The sequence below is a fragment of the Calidris pugnax genome, unplaced genomic scaffold, assembly GCF_001431845.1.
Source record: "Calidris pugnax isolate Ruff unplaced genomic scaffold, ASM143184v1 scaffold117, whole genome shotgun sequence".
In the NCBI taxonomy this organism is placed as follows: Eukaryota; Metazoa; Chordata; class Aves; order Charadriiformes; family Scolopacidae; genus Calidris; species Calidris pugnax.
The window spans coordinates 256916-265195 of record NW_015090834.1 but is presented as its reverse complement, the minus strand read 5'-3'; the positions used below and the strand labels follow the sequence as shown (position 1 = coordinate 265195).

Genomic DNA, 8280 nt, shown 5'->3' with positions numbered 1-8280 from the left:
TTCCCCAGAAATCAGACCCTCATTCAGTCCCTTGCCTCAAGGAGCTGGGACTTTAAGGGGAAAAAATTCCAATTTCAAAACTGCCAACATTATGAAAGCTATTTTCTCCTGAGTATTGACGTTAATATTTCTTCCACATTCTAGTTTAGCACCCACGCTCTTCTCACCACACCTTAAGGGCCTGGTCTCTTTTTCAGCAGGGAGAGAGAGTCTACCCAAGGGTTGTCCATTTTGCTAATAGGATTATAGCAAATAACACCAACCCCCCCACACTTATTCATATGGAAACAGCATTAATCCCTTCTGTCTGCCCCACCCTATAACTTTCTGTCTGAGCACAAAAGCTATCTGTCTGCTTTGGCAGGAGTGAAATATTTTAAAAATGTTTCCAAATACTAGGAGGTTTTTACGTCCCACCCCCCCAGTTCTTTTCAGTTTAGCTCTGCAGGAACACACCAACAAAAAGTATAGCAAAGACTATGACATTCTCTCTCGTAATGAATACAGGGCATGTATGTTGCTTTCTGGGGAATAACATCAAACGTAATTACCAGGAAAAGGTGAAGAAAATACAGAAGGAGCTATAAAGCAAGCTATACCTTTTGTGCTGTTAATTTTTTGTTCTTACAATGCTACCACAGTGCATTACTAGTAAGTATATAAGATTTTAGTAACTAACTTTGCAACACAACTTACTAGCCCAGTTTTCCAGATGATGTCCAAGAGATAGAGTCATATCACCTGTACAATACAAGTGAATGTAATACTGACCTTGTCTGTCTTTTATTAACATGGAGAGTCAGCTGGAATGGCTAAAGAAACCAGCAATGCTGACTTCAGTGTATGTTAACATATCAGGACATTAAAAACAGTGCTTCAGGGCAGCAGATTCCCATCCTGTGTGCTGCCCCTGTGGCAGAAGCCGTACTCAGATGCTGGCAGAGCATGGACAGGAGAATTTGCAGTGAAAAACCTGGACAGGCATTTCTTGAGAATCTGCCTGTGCACTTGCGTCTGCGCCCAGAGCTTGCACCTCAACTATGGTAAACAACTCTCTCTTGATTCCTCTATTGCCTGGAAGTTCTCTAAACCACACCACTACAATGCCATTTACTACATAAGGACGCCTGTGCACTTGCGTCTGCGCCCAGAGCTTGCACCTCAACTATGGTAAACAACTCTCTCTTGATTCCTCTATTGCCTGGAAGTTCTCTAAACCACACCACTACATGCCATTTACTAAGTAAGGACACAAAAGGTGAGCCAGGGAGAAGCGAAGACTCTGGGGAGACCTTATAACGGCCTTTCAGTACCTGAAAGGAGCCTACAGAAGAGCCGGAGAGGGATTCTTTACAAAGAAGAGTAGCGACAGGACAAGGGGCAATGGTTTTAAGCTGGTGGAGGGGAGATTTAGGTTAGATACTAGGAAGAAACTCTTTACAGTGAGGGTGGTGAGGCACTGGAACAGGTTGCCCAGGGAGGTCGTGGATGCCCCATCACTGGAGGTGTTCAAGGCCAGGCTGGATGACTATTTGAGCAACCTGGTCTAGTGGGAGGTGTCCCTGCCCATGGCAGGGGGGTTGGAACTGGATGATCTTTAAGGTCCCTTCCAACTCTAACCATTCTATGATTCTATGACACAAAAGGTGAGCCACCAAGGTTTATCCTGCCATATTCTTTTTCTAGAATTAAAATGACAGACCACTTACAATGACCATAGCCAAAATTACACTATTTTCTCTAATCTACAACTAAATCCACTGATTCTATCCAAAAGGAAAGCTGAGTTAAAGAACAAAACCTGCTTTTGACTAAGGAAAAAATGCAATACATCTATTAAAACTCAAAGCAAAGGAATAGCTTGCTTTCCTGGCTTTTTGTTTGTTTTTAGTTATCCATATTATTCTACATCACTTTCACAGGAATTGGGGTACTGTGATTGAAGGTTGATGGCTTTATAAATAATAGTTTTTCACATGGAAACACACTCTTCCTCAGTGCAAATGCAAGTTTCCAAATGAATCACAGTCAAGTGTCTACAAAGAATGCACTTGTTTATATTTGGAAGTTCCAATTTTATTTTGCTCCTTGTTTCTTTATGACAAAGTGATCTAGCTGAGTTTTAAAACTACCCTGCCCAAGCATTTTTGTGGTTATTTATGTATTGTGCTATCTGGCATCGTCTTATTCAAGGGTTGCTTTTATTGTGCAGCTGTTACACCACAAATTCTTCAGTATTTGCCAGTTTTCATCCAGTTTTGTAAATAATGACACCTGGAGCACCATACTTGAAGCATCAAGTGAGAGGTTTTATTTCTGTCCAACACCAGCTCTGCTTTTCTTCCAACAGAAAATATCAGGAGGAGAAAAAAAAATACAGCACCTTCTTAGATGTCTGTAATAATGAGACACTTTCTAGGAAGAGCATAAAATATTCCAGTGTGCACAAGAAGTAATTTGTTCTCAGTCATCTATCCACAGCTTCTCAATCCACCCAGTGTGCTCTACTAGTCACGTAGGATTTCAGTCAATTATTTTTATTTAACCTTATCATAAAGTCACAATTCAGGAACAAAGTTTTGCCCTGCTTCATGACCTCCAGTTCTGCAGAAGTCTGCTAGTTCATTACAGGAAATGGTCTTAAATTAATAACATAAAGAAAATAATACAGCTTTGATTGATAGTGTTTTTGAGAACTGTGATAGCTGAGAAAGACAGTTTCACAGAAAAGCAGCTACTGAACACAAACATACATTCCCCCACACAAATTAAGGTGCAGTAATTTTAAGAGAATGAGGTTATAAAAAAGGAGTGTGGCTGGCTTTTCCAGCGATCATTCCCCAGGCTTTATAAGGAATGTTTCAGAATTGTTCTGCGTATCAGTCTTTCACAGCCTGCACTCTGAACACACTGGCTGTAGCTCAGAGCTGGATCCAGGACATGGTTTGATGAATACTAAAGATACTGGAAAAATTTCAATTCTTGGCTTTTTTGGAGTGGACAAAGGCAGAAATCAAACTCCCCAGCACATGCTGAATGATTTACACTGCCCATGAAGAACTGAATCACTGCCCAGAATGCAAAACCAATCTGAATCAAGCCTGCTGTCACATCCAATACATTCCCATTTTCCCTCCACTGTTTTCCATTTCCATTGCTTTGTCTCTCTCCAACACTTGGTCCTACCCAGCACTGTAAGTACTATTCCAATATAAAATAGGCTGCTTTAATATTCCTCGCCCAAATGAATCCAGAAAATTTGGGCATAAATTAAAGGAAAACTCAATCAGAAATATTTCCCCTGAACAAAATAAGCCCCATAGAACAGCTTATGATGTTTTAGGGGTTAAGAGTGTATCTAACCAGACTGTTCACCCTAGCAGCTTGACCCTAAACAAAATATCATCAGTTTTGACCAAATAAGTGAAAAGAGATTGAGTATTCTGGCTGACACATCTGAGACAGCTTAAGAAGTCAGCGTTCCAAGGGGAGGAGGGAGAGAAAGTTTAGAGTGTCCTGAAAAACATCGCTCTTTAGCTATCTCAAGTTGCACTTCTTCAAAATCTTGGCTTTTACTCTGAGGACTGAAGGCTAACAGTAAGCATCGGTGGAGTTCCATTAACAGCCAAATAAAAAACACTTTACTGAGAAAACATGTATTTCTGCAAGCAGCTGAACCAACATAGTCCTGTTTCCTACAGATCTGCAGTTCTCCAGTGTGGAAATGGAAACATTTTACAATGTTTCTGATGTTTAATATGAGATAAATTTATGCAGCAGCCTTTCCCTCAGGAGGGCCATTAACTATGCCTCTGCTTCCACTCCCTGACTACCTACTTCTGCCTCCCTGATGTGAACTCTCTAACATCTGCCTCACTGAGATTTTGCTGAGATTGGCCAGAGGGTTCAAAAGTTACTAGGGAGGAGTTGTAGACACAGCAAGATCATGTAAGTATATCAAATAACAACAACAACAGAAAAAAACAACCCCAAAAAATCTTGTCATTTTCAACAGACACTTATGTTAAGGTATCTGGAAAACAACTGTGAAGGGAGCCAGCCAGTTCCCATTGCAATATTTTCATTTTCTGATCCAATTGCCATGTAGCAGGACAGGACAGGAAGGATGGTCCACTGGTTAAGCCCCTGTCTCACACTCTGTCTATCAAGGTTCAGTTCCCTCCTCTGCCAAAAACCTTTCTGTGACCATAGTAAGTTATGTTGGGAACAAACTAAAAAAAAAAAAGTGACAGGAACCTCAAACTGTATTTTCCAGAGCCAGCTTTCTGGTGCTTAAAACTTTTAATAGAATTATAGAAGAAAGGGACCTTATGAGCAAGGGCTACTGGGTGCAAAACCTGTTAGCCCAAGAGAATCTCATCATTTCATGAAATAGCTTGAAAACAGCTATCTTTGATAATATATGGAATATTTGAAAAGCTCCACCTACAGACAATCTGTAATGTTTAGCCAAATGCATCTTTGTACAGAAGAAAAGCCTTAACTTGTTCACAGACATCTGTTAACTGTCCTTTCTTTGCAACTGCATGGTATTCATAAATGGGGTCTGAAAAGGAGAACTGGCTGAAAGGATAACCTTTGTGCCATGTGGAACTTTTAGAAAGATTCAAAGTCTTTTCTCTCATCCCCACAAGTTGCGGTGACCTCTAGAAGCTGAAGCCTACTTTGGGGACACATGAGCAAGAAGTTTCCCAGCTGGCAGCCTACAGAAGAACGGGTGAGCCACATGGCTCTCTCCCCATAACTCTATTTCCCTGATAACGAGTTACAGGGAGCTCCTGATATTTTCAAGGCCATAAGCACCTGGAGCCCTATCTGTAGCCAAGAATTGGAGTAATTTTGACATACAGGGGATGTACACAGGCTGTCACAAAGGGTGCCTCTGTGAGACAGAAGCACTCAATGCTGCTGGCCTTCCCTCCCCTCCCACTAGGGCAGGCTTGCTGAGGGCTGCCAAGCTGCAGAACCTGAGAAAAAGCAACACTGTGCTGCTTTTGTTCTTGTGAGGGGGAAGGAGAAAAAAAATTAGCACTTTTTGAATGGATTAGGACTTGGAACAGACTGAAGTCATGGAAGAGTGTCAGGAAATAAGAAAATGGGGTCTCAAATCCAAACAGTCTTTAAGAAAACTCAGCAAGAAAGAAGCATTAATAAATTACATGTTGCTATAATAAGAGGTTTAGTTACCTTCTCAGCTTAGCCAGGGCATTGTAAGGTTGTTAAAGAGCTTTCTGAAGAAATCTCTGATTTTAACAGAAACTACATTGCCTCTCTTCACTCTGCTTTCACGCAGTCTTCCTGACTTGAAGGACTTACATGCACTGTGCAAATACAAGGCTATATAAAAGGAGATAATCACAGGCCTCTCCTAGCTTATGTATTTTAATAACTTTTCCTGTCATTTGACAAATAATTTCCATGCAGAAATGCAGCAACCATAGCATACTTCAGATATATGCATCAATACAGTGTAATTTATGGTTTGGTCCACATGCAGAACTGTGTATAGGTATGGCCTGACTTGGAGAAGGACTGGAGGGAGCATCAGATCTCCTCGGTTACACACTGTCAGTTCCCACTTCCCTGCATGGTAATGACATTTCATGTTTTTCCTTGCATCCAGCCATAGCTTCTTTGTAACCGTCCAACCCCAAACATTTCGTCTGCACTCACAGGGTTTAAAAACAACCATTTATCCTGAAGGGTAACACGTGTGCACGAGACCATTGTGTGGATGCCAGTCAATGTTTCCTGCACACATCATGATTAATGCACATTAAAAAAAAAATCTATACATTGGCAGGGAGTTCAACATATTGAAGTTGTTGCACACACCCAGACCAACTACTAGGCATATATTTGCTAGTGCTAGCTCTGGTTCATTCTGTAATGTATGGCTCTTAAAACCTACAAATTCAATGGTTGCAAATAATGTATGGCTCTTAAAACCTACAAATTCAGTGGATGCAAACAGGTCAAACCACAACAAAACCAATCAAACCAATTAGAAAGCAGAGAAGGTGCAACTTTCCCCACCCTGGATCAGCATTCTGCAAAGCCATCAGAAGTGTGCATTGCCCCAGCAATCTGTCCCACATGATGGCTCCAATATCTGCCCTTAGCACTATTTACTCCCCCCATGTAGCTGTATAGATTCCTACACCTTTCAGTCAACCTGATAAAAAAATATTCCCTGCAGTAAGCAAGCAGAAGGATTAAAAGGAAAAGTCACGTGAAAGAAAGCGTCTGTATCTGCCACCTAATGCAAAGAACTGGCACCACATGATAAAACCCTACCCACAGACAAAAACACAACAAATATGAAATATATATGGAAACAAAACTATCTAGCAATCTAACAGATAAAACTGTTAGTACTCTTCAGGCTATGTTTTTATGTTATAGTTTTGCATAGCTATGCTGGCAAAAAATAATGTAGTTGCTGCCATAAAACTGCCACACACAGAGAGGTGCCTGTAGGAGAGGGTTTGTTGCTCTGAGGCACCACCTGGGCCCACACCTGTGGTCTCCACCCCATCATCAAGCCTTTCCTATCTGTCACATACTTCAGGAGAAAAAAAAAAAGCCAGCAAACGTTGCTTCGACATTTGTTTTGATCTATCTGGTGATCTGCCCATCAACTAAATGCCTACAGAAGTAAGACTCGCACGTAATAATATAGAGGCAAAGAAAGATACATTGCAATTCTAAATTTACTAATATAGCACTGATATGCATAAAAACACTAGCACTTAAGGCTCAAGTGTCTTAGTGCTGCTCTACTTGAATCTAAAACCTTAAACCTACTACTTTTGTAAGACTGAATGTTTCCTTATTTGGATCTGAATATTAAAGCACCTTTCTGCAAGGTGAAATGGAACAAACTACAGCATTTATACCTGGTCCATTGCCTTGATTCTTCCCTATCCAGCAACACATGAGGCAAAAGTACTTTAATTAGTTGTGCCCAGCTCACATCTAAAGTAAGTCCCACCACAGCTCAAAACTGATTCCCCATTATATTTGACAGTGTTCCAAACCTCTAATTCCGTACTTATATAATGTCTACATTTTCAGGACTAAAATACATTCTGCTGCTCATCCAACACACAAGATGACTGTAAACCAATGAAGAGCACTACAAGAAATTTCACCTAGAAATTACCCTAAAATAATCTCAAATCCCTTGCAATTACGTAACAGTATATAGAGATAAACTGACTAGAAATTACTAGGGTATTGCTTTGTATAGTACTCAATTAGTAGCCCCTAAAAGTTTTTCCCTTGTTGGATCACCTGTTTCTGGGTACAGTGTCAAAATATACAATGCTCCTTTCAGCAATAAACCATGAAGATAACTGTATGGTACATATTAACAAATTATCAAATTCAAATAGTCTCTTCAGCAAAGACTTTCACCCATTTGTCTTCTAAGCACATAGGAAATTAACTAAAAATCTCACATATTTGTACTAAAATTTCTTACCTTGCAGAGCTTCAGCAACAGCCAGCATGTCAGGTATGCTGTCAGAGTTAATTTTGCTTTCATATATCTTTCAGGCAAACAGGTAAGGTACATTTGTACCAGATCCAGCTCTTCATGGGCAACACTACTGCCAGCACTACTAACATCATGTTCCCCACCCTCTTGTCCTCCTTTTTCCTCTTCTGCTGATGCACCCAAACATCTATTCAAGTCCATTTTAAAAGCGTTCCCCCCCTCCCCTTCTCCACAAAGCCCTGATCTTTCCAGAGACAACTCAGGAAAGTTTTTATTTCATATCAGAAATACTTCCTCCAGAAGTATGTAGCCTTGTCTTTAAGCCAACCCAAAAAGTTAAGACTTTGGTAGAAAAAACTTTCGTTAAACTACATTGGCTCTTTGCCTTTCTCTTATTGAACGACCTCTTGCAAATGTGTGTACAACTACAAGATAAATATAGCACCAGCCAGCCTTGTCATACAGCACAAGAATACTCCTGCCGTTGCCAAGAGAGAAGAGAAAGATTCCATTTATTTAAAGAGCAAGTCCCCGGCATCAGCACTCCCTTGTTCTTTTGGATGGGGGAAAAAAAAGATGAAAAATCTGTTATATTTGAAAACTTCTTTTTTGTTTTTTGCCAACTGTGCTTCCTGAGAACAAATCTCTATTCTTTTAAAAAAAAATAATGTTCTTATGAAGGAGGGTTTTTTAATTCCAGAGACTCCTAGCCACAGTAATTCATTGTCTGTGATATCACAGATGCCAAGCTTATGAAG

General features: G+C 40.3%; 1 protein-coding gene across 1 annotated transcript in view; it reads right to left on the bottom strand.

The window, feature by feature from the left end:
- ARHGEF4 (Rho guanine nucleotide exchange factor 4) overlaps positions 1-7540 on the bottom strand; it is a 230653-nt gene extending 223113 nt beyond the window's left edge. The window contains 1 exon segment of the mRNA XM_014941530.1: positions 7508-7540. The gene's annotated coding sequence lies outside the window, so the exon portion shown is untranslated.
- Positions 7541-8280: the final 740 nt, after the last annotated feature.